At 36.4% G+C, this 10,520-nt stretch overlaps 1 pseudogene; it reads right to left on the bottom strand.

Annotated features, from left to right (window-relative positions):
- Positions 1-9,064: 9,064 nt before the first annotated feature.
- LOC149805515 (5S ribosomal RNA) lies at positions 9,065-9,183 on the bottom strand (annotated as a pseudogene).
- Between the last annotated feature and the right edge of the window lie 1,337 nt (positions 9,184-10,520).

The raw sequence follows: 10,520 nt of genomic DNA, 5'->3' as shown, positions 1-10,520 counted from the left end.
TGATTCGGCCTATGGCTGGTTCTGACCAAATTACGGGCTAACTCGACCCAAATGCCAGGCTTGTTCGGACTACGTGAAGTGTAAGAAATGTACGGAACACACATATCTGATTTATTTTAGTAGGCTACTATTTCCGCAGACGCACATTAATAATGTACAAAGTTGATTTTCAGCTCTTAAACATACATCAGATAGCACATTGGATATTTCTAGCCGAAATCAGAATAAAATAGAGGTGTTATCACATTTTTTAAAAAAAATCAAAATAAATTTTCTATAATATATATTTATATTAAAAAAAATTAAGTTATTATTTTAATTTGTATATCTGAAAAACATTATGCAACGTTTCAGAAATGATGACAATACGACTGACTTTCAACACTGTAGACTGTAAGCAGGAAACATAAATTTACTCACGGTTTTGATTGATTTCTATTGCAAATCACGCTTTCCTAATACTGTATTTACCCAAAAAAAATTGCGTAAATAGTTCTCGAAGAGTAACACAATGGTAAAACATACTTTTTTTTTAATAAAAAAAATTATAGAAAGGTTATTGGTATATGCATTTCTCAGCATACAATCAATGCCTGGTATGATGGCAAGAGCACGCTGTAAGATATTTTGCCGTAAATGCTTTAGTTAGGAACCTGTCCGTAAAGTGGAAAGTTTCCTGGCACAATTCATCGAACCAGGATAAAAACTTTTTTTTCATTTCAAACTTTGAAATATTTTAAAATATTTCAATTTAAAAAAACAACAACATTAAAACCATTAAAATTGATTTCTGAATAAATATATATTATATTAAATTAATACATATATACTATAATTCATTATTCATGTAATCAAAAATTACAAAGTGATTTCATGTCGGCATTATATTTTGTGTACTAGAATGGTATCAGTTGTTAAAAAAGTTGGCAAAAATGCTTGTTGATTCGGAACATGGCCGATTCGGACAATGGATGCCTCAGACCTCAGTTGATTCGGACCGTGGCTCATTTGGCCCAAATTACAGTCTGATTCGGCCCAAATACTAGGCTGATTTGGACCATGTGAAATATTAACAGAAAAGCACAGGAACACACGCATACCTGATTTATTTTAGCAGTTATTGCTGTTTTGCAAGCATCTTAAGAGAATGTAAAAGGCTGATTTTCACCTTTTAAATTTACTTTAGATAGTTATTAGAAAGTTTCAAGCCAAAATCAGAACAAAATATATATAGGCTATCGCACAAAGATTCTGTATTCAAAATAATTTTCCACTGTTTCAATAAAGAAAATAAAAACGTAAACTTTTCATAAATAAGTCCAGTATCCACGCTATCAAACAGTAATGCGTATACATTGGCCAAAGTTATGTATTGATTTCTCGCGCAAATCGTGCTTTGCTCGCATGATGTTTTTAATTTTAAAAAAATATTTATAGGTTACTGCATTTGTATGGGAAAATATAACGAGTTTTTGGGATGGAATACACCAAAGTTATTTGCGCAATAAAACCTTCCTACGGAGGGTGAAAAAATACAAGTGTCACTGAGACCTCTGACCTGGTTAAAAAAAAAGTTGTCTTTGTGTGTGTCAAATATATTTACAGAAGTAGTCACCCATGTGTGTGTAAAAAAAAACGCGGTCAGGTCTCTGAACCCAAAATTGTATCGAGACCTATGCAATATCGCGACCGAGGATCATGTAAATTTATCGTGATAAACCCATGAGGAATCGCTTTAGCGTGTGAAAAGAAAGTTTGAAATTTGATCATATCCATGTCCCCTGAACACCAAGTCTGGTGAATGTTTCTTAGTGTGTGGGTATTAATATCATTAATGACAACCAGAAGAATGCAGTTATCTTTGATCACTTTAGGTATTTGCGTGTATCGTTGAGCAACATACATAATATCTGTGTTTTTGTGTCTGCCTCGAGAAAATATCCGAGCTTGATTTGATCGTTTGTCCAGCATCACATCATCGAATATTACTAGATTGTGAATACTACTATCAAGATCATCTATGGCGCATCATCAATATATTTGATAAAATCAATAATATAATCACCGTCCTCGTCCAACAATTTGACATTTTCATTAAAATCTTTAAGCACCTATTAGGATGTCTGATCATCTACAGATGGTGCCACTATACATAACTTATCCCACTTGATCCATCTCATTATCAGGTTAAGCAACAATTATGTCTTACCAGACCCAGATGGACCTATGATAATTGCTCTGATAGAATTTGGTAGTCCTGGATCATGCTTAACTGGCTCTTGGTTTCGTGTCGCTGAGAAATCAATGACATCCATGTTATAGAAATATAATAATTATATGAATTTATATTGTGTTCGATGCAGAGCATCCACCCTCACTATCGGATTAAAAACAATAACAATGAGGAATAGCGCGCGTGAACTTTCAGGCAAATGTGTGAAATGTGGTACAAACAAATATAAATTTACCTCTCGCTCAACAGGCGGAGATATCGCTGCTTCGCTAGGAAAATTACCATGGGCTCCATGGGCTAAACATCCTGGCGATAAGCATCTTCCTGGATATAATTATTGTGGTCCTGGAACCCGGCTTGATATTCGACTTGCCTAGAAAGATCAACCAAGACCTGGAGAGTATCCAATAAATGTGATTGATCAAGCGTGTCATGTTCATGATGTCGCGTATAAAAATAAAGATTTATAGCAACGACATATTGCTGACGTGGAGTTCATATATACTCTCAATTCGGGAGAGAAACAAATCTCCAAGAGAATTACTTGTATATTGGCTGGTAAGATCTGCATTGAAAGGTAAGTTAGTGCTAAGGGCCGGTAATTAGTCGGCCGATTATTATTATTATAATGGACCTAATTTATTATAGCCCAAAATGATATCGGAGAGAGCAGCGATTAGTGAACTTGCTGATGCAGCAGGTGTCGCACGTTCTGTTGCTGCAAATTGGTTAGCACGACAGGCAATATGGCAAGTTTACCTAGCACCACCTAAAAATATTCAGCACGCACATTTTGAAGTCGGCACTCCCAATGAAGTTCATCAAGCAGATATTTTGTTTTTACCACATGATACTATTAAAACTGGAAGACGTCAATCACGCACATATAAATACGCGTTGACCGTCGTTGACGTTTCAAGTAGATATAAAGAAGCAGAACCGTTATCAACAAAGACAGCAACTAAAGTTGCATCTGCGTTTGAACGAATTTATCAACAAAACCTTTGCAATGGCCACAGTTGCTACAGGTTGATCCTGGCAAAGAATTTATTGGTGCGGTATCATCGATGATGAAATAGCATAACGTCAAAATCAGACGAAGGCATACCGCAATTCATCACGATCAGGAAATCGTTGAGCGATTTAATCGAACACTTGCTGAGCGATTGATTATACATCAGTATGCGCAGGAAATATCCATGATTGTGTAGTTGTTGTCCACATATTTTTTGTTGCTGCCTCATCGTCTGATTTTGGTTCTCTCAAATTGTTAATTATATTTCTGCTCATGTTGAGCTCGCCACACATAATATCTCCAGTTCTTCTGATACGTCCAGTAATCTCTCTTATGAGTGTTAGAAGTGATTCCTCTGAGTTTTTAATTTTCCCGATTTTAGCAAATACTACTAAGTTATCTTCAATCGCTCCTGGAACTTTCAGAATATTATATGTCAACGGGATATTGCTCGTCTTTAATCGTCTTTGTTTATCCTGAAAAACAACGACTTCATTTTGATCCATATCTGCGAGATGCAAAAGATCAGCGAGTTCATTATTTACCTCGTTTAGAGTTGCATATTTGGATAAGTCACCTTTGGGTTTGTCTTTATTAGATATTACGTAAATATCTACATTGTCTATTCACTAAGACCTATTTAAAACGTTGGACGACGATGTCGTTAGTGGTATATTCGTGCACGACTTTATACGGAGGCAGACTACCAGCGGACTTTGACAAAGCATCGAGTACAGCAATTACTTCCGGGCCGCTTATTGGGGGATCTGTTAACGTCTGTGTTGGTAATGTTGAATATTAGATCGGTGGAGTGTTTGCAATCTGTTATTATATCGTGAAAATTATATTGGCAGGGCTAGCTCGTACGAATCAAAATAAACAACCCCAAGCGTATCAACTGCATATGCAATCCAGTGAGTACCTGGACTAGAACATACATCGAGATTAACGATACCAGTTTCAACACGGTTTGGTTTCTCCTGTAATTCATCAAGCATAAAAACACCTCTAAACGTTTTGAGTTTTGATTTCTTAGCAGTATCAAGTAAATCAAAACTGGACATGGGAAGCATATTTAGAGAAGTGTCCCGGGCAGACTTAGACTAAATCCTCTTGCGGATTGACTGTACCATGAGTGGCGGGCTCCTAACAATCTTAGACCCCGCCCTTTTTCTAGTAAGTCCTCCGTAGGAAGCTTTATTTCGGTCTGAAATTTTGGTCTGTTCACCCTTCCAGCTACTTCAGTTGCCACCACCGTTTGCCGCCGATGTACAATGCACCACGTTATTGGTTAGTTGGCATTACATACTAAGGGAGGCAACACATGAAATCCAATAGATGTCGCTAAGAAAAAGCACCGATATAGATGTTCAGGCCTCAAAGGTGTAGATAGGGTTGTCGGAACCTTGGCAAGCGAAGATGAGACCAACTGTGCGAGGCACCATCTGTGCTAGAGCGTTAGAAATTTCGTGCAGGGCAGTATCATCCCAAGGCAAGAGTAACGCATGGAAACCGTTTAGACAGCGACGAAACTGACTGGGAACTGACTATTGCTTGGGACTGATTTGATGATAATCTTACCGTGGCGTGACGCTGCTTTGCAAGCATGCGTCGGCGATTTAAATTTAAGGTCTGTAACCTATGGATAAACATGTGTTTTATTCTGACTGGGAATAATACTATAAAAGTGAGTGTTCTGAAGGATCTGATGTCATGGCTGAAAAGAAGAGGGATTTTACTTACCGTCTGCATACAGTCGAAATAAATTTATTAATTACTAGCGAGCTGCACGACAGTCCACGATATTAACAGCAATTGCTAGGGGCCCTGAGTGGCCGTGTGGTCTAAAGCGCTCTCCGTTACGGATCACTGTAATCTCACATCTGTCTGCGTGGGTTCGAGTCTCGGATTCGACCAATGTGGATATGTGAGAAAGCTTGTCAGTAGCTTCTCGATGGTCGGTGGTTATTTCCGGGTATTTCCCGGGTTCTTCCTCCACCATTAATACTGGCCGCCATGTATAGCATATCGTGTGCTGAAAAATGGCGTTAAATCCTACAACAACAACAACAACAACAGCAATTGCTTAAAAAATACAGTGAGCTGAGCGCGAGTTTGAGGCAAAAAGCGTCAAACAATTTTGAGAAAGCTTTTGATTGGGTTGCTTCAAATTGATGAATAACGCTACATTCGGTAAACAGATGGATACTATGAACAAGAAAAAAATAGTAAGAAGGTGTAAAAATGCATTCCGATTTGTTGCAGAGCATTGTGAAAAACAAGAAAAATAAAAATTAACAAAACTGATCTATGGTCGATACACAGTTAACGTTATCCAAAGGACAACGTGTGTGGTTCAAGTGAAAAAGAAAGTTCATGGAATTTTTATGGATGAGCTAGCCGGTACACCAATTAGAGAGTTATATGATTTAACATCCAAACTCAATTAATTACAAGACTAAATAGATGAAAAAAGAGTCTCTTTGGGAGTACAAATAGATTAACACTCACTGCAGCATAGTTCCTGTATTACGACAGGCTTTCTCTATGTAATATCACTTCATAATATCATACACTTTCTTGTAGAACAGAGGGGTAGCACAATCAGATAGGCGTGTATGTGTAATTTTCAATATTAACTTCCATATACCTTCGACAGACAAATCCGGTTTGACTGTATATTTAGACGAGAGTTAGTGGTTACTAGATCGCCAAGAATGTGTATCTACTAATCATAACATGCATATAGTCACCACTGAGTTCCATCTTTTTGGAGATGTGAGCTCAGTCCAGATGGCATCGGGGTTGATACATACAGGCAAGGCGAATGGTTCTGTAACTCGCAGACCCAGGTTCGAATCTCAGCACGGAACGAATTATAATCCATTAATCGTTATGATAATATACTTTTTCCAGCATATAAGCTCTGATCGAATAAATAGCTCATAATCAACCTATCATAATTCAGACTTATAGATATGATAAAAAGCAATGGCGATCTTTGATGATCTGATACTTTTGCTCATCTTATCTGTTGTCTTCTTTTCTCTCTTCCTTTATATTTAATAAACGGTCGAACTAAGCTCCGACTTGGAAAAAGAAAGAACAAAATAAGAGGGAGATTAAGGTTTTAAACACTAAATTTTCTCAAATTTATTAGTAGTTTAGCCTTAACACTGTTTCCGAACGAGGGCCGACAAGAGTGGGATGGGGGTGGGCAACCGGTGATATATCCCTGGGGCCCCGGCCGCACAACACTTTTTAATTTTATAAAAGAAAAATTATGTTTGAGTAAGAACTAGGAGAGGCCCATGTGTTTCTTACCCCAGGGCCATTGATCGCTCTTTACGGCCCTGTGCCGAACTACGTGTATATTTTCTATGATTTATTTACACATGGAAAAAATGTACATATCAACGTTTAAATTAATAACTAATTGTAAAAGTAATTGATGTTTGCTAAATTAGAGAAAGTTTCTCGCACTAGTGATAATTGTTTAGTTTTAGTAATATGCACCCCCCTCCCCACGCAGATGCAAATATTTATGAGTAACATGCCAGTCTAAAGCTACTTTCATTGCATTTTATTAAAGTCTTACCCCTAGGGAGTGAGGAGTAATGATAATTGTTTTGAAGATTATTAATTCTAATGGTTCCGTTGCAACGAGATCGTTACTTCTCAGCATCTGATCTTATTTTATAATTTTTAAAAAACGTCAATGGAAGGAATCAACTGTACATTTTAAATAAAATCGACACTTTTGGTGTTAACGGTCCCGCGCTTTTAGCCTACAGTATGCACTCCTTTCATGGATTTATGAGGATTGTAAGTGTTTGTCAGCGACTTTCTGACCTTGTGGCATGTGTACTTCCAAAGTATTTATCCCTGGTTAAGAAAGAAAACAAATATGTAACTGTGTTCTGTGAATCAGCTTTATTTCTCTGAACGTGACTCAAAATAATTTACCATCATCAATCGCATTCCCAAAAATCTAAGCAGAATTGAATTATAACAATTAAATAACAGTTTCTGAATGTTTTGTTGAAGACAAGTTCTTTCTCTCTCAGTATAAAAGATAGAATGCAAAGGTGTCTCCCGACAAAATATATGTCTTCTATCATGATCAAGTAGCATATACGATACATGATACATTCAATGAGCGTAATACAGGCGTTCATGGTGTCACTATGAAACTAATTTCAAATTATAAGGGAATCCGAAAAGGTTCAGAGGCTTTTTAAGAACTGCTCTCATTTCAAGTATCAACAGAAAACTATGATCTGGTGCTGATTTATGGAATCAGTAAGATGTATAAATTAGACTAAATTTCATGAAGAATATCTAAAATGTTGAAAGATTTAAAGAGTATCTGAAATTAAGTAAAAACCAGGAATCTATATTTGGAAATCTCCCCTTAAGCAACATAGGTCTTGGTCAGAAAATGGATGAGTGACAAATATGTGTATCTGAGGGCAGTTTCGCTTCATTTGGATTAGAACTTTTAATCAGTATACACTTTAGTTACATGAACACAACTACACACACACACGCGCGCGCGCATTGTTCGATATATTAAATTCCTTGAACATGGTGGCATAACTTATCAATGTGATGATAGAATTACCGTCATAACAGCGTGTACCTGAACAGAGCAAATTACGATTCAGCAACATCCTTAGTGTTCATCTACGTATCCAGGCTAGACAACATCAGAAAACCTATTGGACAAAAAAGAACGCTTTAAAGACACAAATATATTTGGACTGAAATAGTGTTAGGCTGAGAAAATATCTATATCACATAGGCAAGTACTAAACAGGCAGAGAAAATGAAGGAAACGCAATGCTTCAACGACTGAACAATATCGAGACTAGTTGTCACCCATTTTCTGACCAAGACCTATGTTGCTTAAGGGGAGATTTCCACGTTGAAATTGACTTAAAATGCAGATTCAGGACATTATTGTTGTTTTTGTTATTATTATTATTATTATTATTATTCCTCTTTCTCTCCTATCATTTGCTTAAAATAAGCGACACCGGCCTATAAGCTAACTTTAAAATAGGATAATATCAGATTTGTAAAGAATATCTTTTTGCAGCTTGGATAAGTTAACATTGTGGAAATACAGAAGATGGAAGCAGGGAATATCTATCCAAACTTACTGTAATCAAAACAGAATTTTACAACCAAATTTATTTTGCCAATGGCCCATATTTGAAGTATTCGCTACGGAATACCAAGTTTCCCACTGGGAGACTGAGGCCCTGCTGTAAAAGAAATCAATCAATCAATAAATTAATATAAAAAAATTCCCAAAATTCATACATTCCATATTTATCAATCAATTAGTGAATAAGAAATACCACAAATAAGTATCCTAAATGAAAGACATCGATCACATATTTTGCAACTCTTCGCTAGAGGCTACACAAGGAATATATAAGAAACTCGAAGGAAGGATTTCGACGTCAAAGGAGGCAGCTTTTTGTGGTTGCAAAAGTAGAGGAAACTGGAAAAATTGAACCGAATTTGTTAATAAGAAATATTGATCACCTATGATCGCATATGACAGTAGTAAGGATCGAAACCAAAAGCAGAGAAGTGCGAAGCAACGTTTGCGATATTCAGGTCCTATACTTGATTTTTTTTAGGATCAGAATTATTGAAGAAAGTTAAGGAAAAAGAGAAAATGAAAGTCGAGAAATTACTCTATTTATAATTTATATTGAAGAAAGTAAATTTAGATACAATAAAAGAAAGAAAGAAAAACTTTAACTGTTTTTAGTTATAAAATAAGAAAAGAAAAAAATTAGAGTCTACAGCACCCGGTATTCCCATGCGGTCACCCATCCAAGTACTAAGCGGGCCCGACGTTGTTTAACTTTGGTGATCGGACGAGAACCGGTATTTTCAACGTGGTATGGCATCATATATTAAGAGACAGGGGAGAGCTCTGCTTAAGACAATACATCGCTGCAGTTTCAATCTGTAAAGAAGCAAGGGCCTATTTGATTGCCGATGTCACTTACATGTGGGTTGCGATATTTGTGCAGTCATTTGAATAGTAGTGCAATGGCGAGTTCCGTGTCACATTTCTTCAAGGTTATCGTTTCCTGTCGTCAGTCAGCTTCATTAACGAAAAATAATGTTATACTCGCAATTATTTCTGAGAAAATAAATCATATTTCTCTCGACTTCATGCAGGTATATCTCGATGAAAGGTCGGTCAAGTTTGCATGGCAGGCTAGTAAGCACAGGGGCTCACATCGTTGCTTACAATTTAACTGACAGTCATACATTTTATACTATATGTACGACTGATAGTTTAATTGTAAGCAATGATAAGAGCCCCCTATGCCTAGTAAGCAGCTACCCTATGCCGATACCGCATGGTGTCGGCGATTTCCAACGTTTTGATAAGCAAAACAAGTATGTTCATACACCCCAATACAAATGTCCAAATATCAAAAATTGTTATTTTGGGACTATTATGAATTCATTCAAGGACATTCTGGATTACATCATTGCCATACGTCAAGATTGTTAGCACATCAGCACATTCAGAATTGGACTTCATTCAGAAAACCACTGGCATTCATTTGGAATACTACCCTTTTGGACTTGTCATATAACTTTTATGGACTATTTGTGATTTCATTAATAATGCTGAAAAGTATTTAAATTTTCACTTTGTATTCTAGGAAAATAAATTAAATCGGTTGATTTAGACTGGCTAAGTTCGCATTAAGGTGTTTTTGTTTATATGAGCCAAGATCACATTATGTCTTTTATTGGTTTAGATGGGCTAAGTTCACATTATGGTATATTGGTTTAGATGGGCTAAGTTCACATTAAGGTGTTTGGCTAAGTTTCCATTAAGATGTTTTGATTTAGACTGTCTTAGTTTGCATTAAAGTGTATTGGCTTATATTGGCAAATTTCACAATGGAATTTGATTTAGATGGGCTAAGTTCACATTATGGTGTTCTGGCAAAAGACTGCTTAGTTTTGTTAGGCAATGAGAGTAGTCTTGCTCAATGGTACAATAGGGCAACCAGCTTGATAGAAATCTATCATGTTAACCATGGGACTGATGTACATTTTAGCAGTGTAATTTACAGTCTGTTTAAACCATTCCGAACCAACCAACCCAACCCCCCCATCTCTCTCTCTCCTCTCTCTCTCCGTTTGTCTGTCTATCTCGGTATATATATATATATATATATATATATATATATATATATATATATATATATATATGACAGAAAT

This window comes from Sinohyriopsis cumingii, chromosome 2, assembly GCF_028554795.1.
Source record: "Sinohyriopsis cumingii isolate HCF-2022 chromosome 2, ASM2855479v2, whole genome shotgun sequence".
NCBI classification, from domain to species: Eukaryota; Metazoa; Mollusca; class Bivalvia; order Unionida; family Unionidae; genus Sinohyriopsis; species Sinohyriopsis cumingii.
The sequence above is the reverse complement of the archived record's forward strand: the minus strand, read 5'-3'. Positions and strand labels throughout refer to the sequence as shown.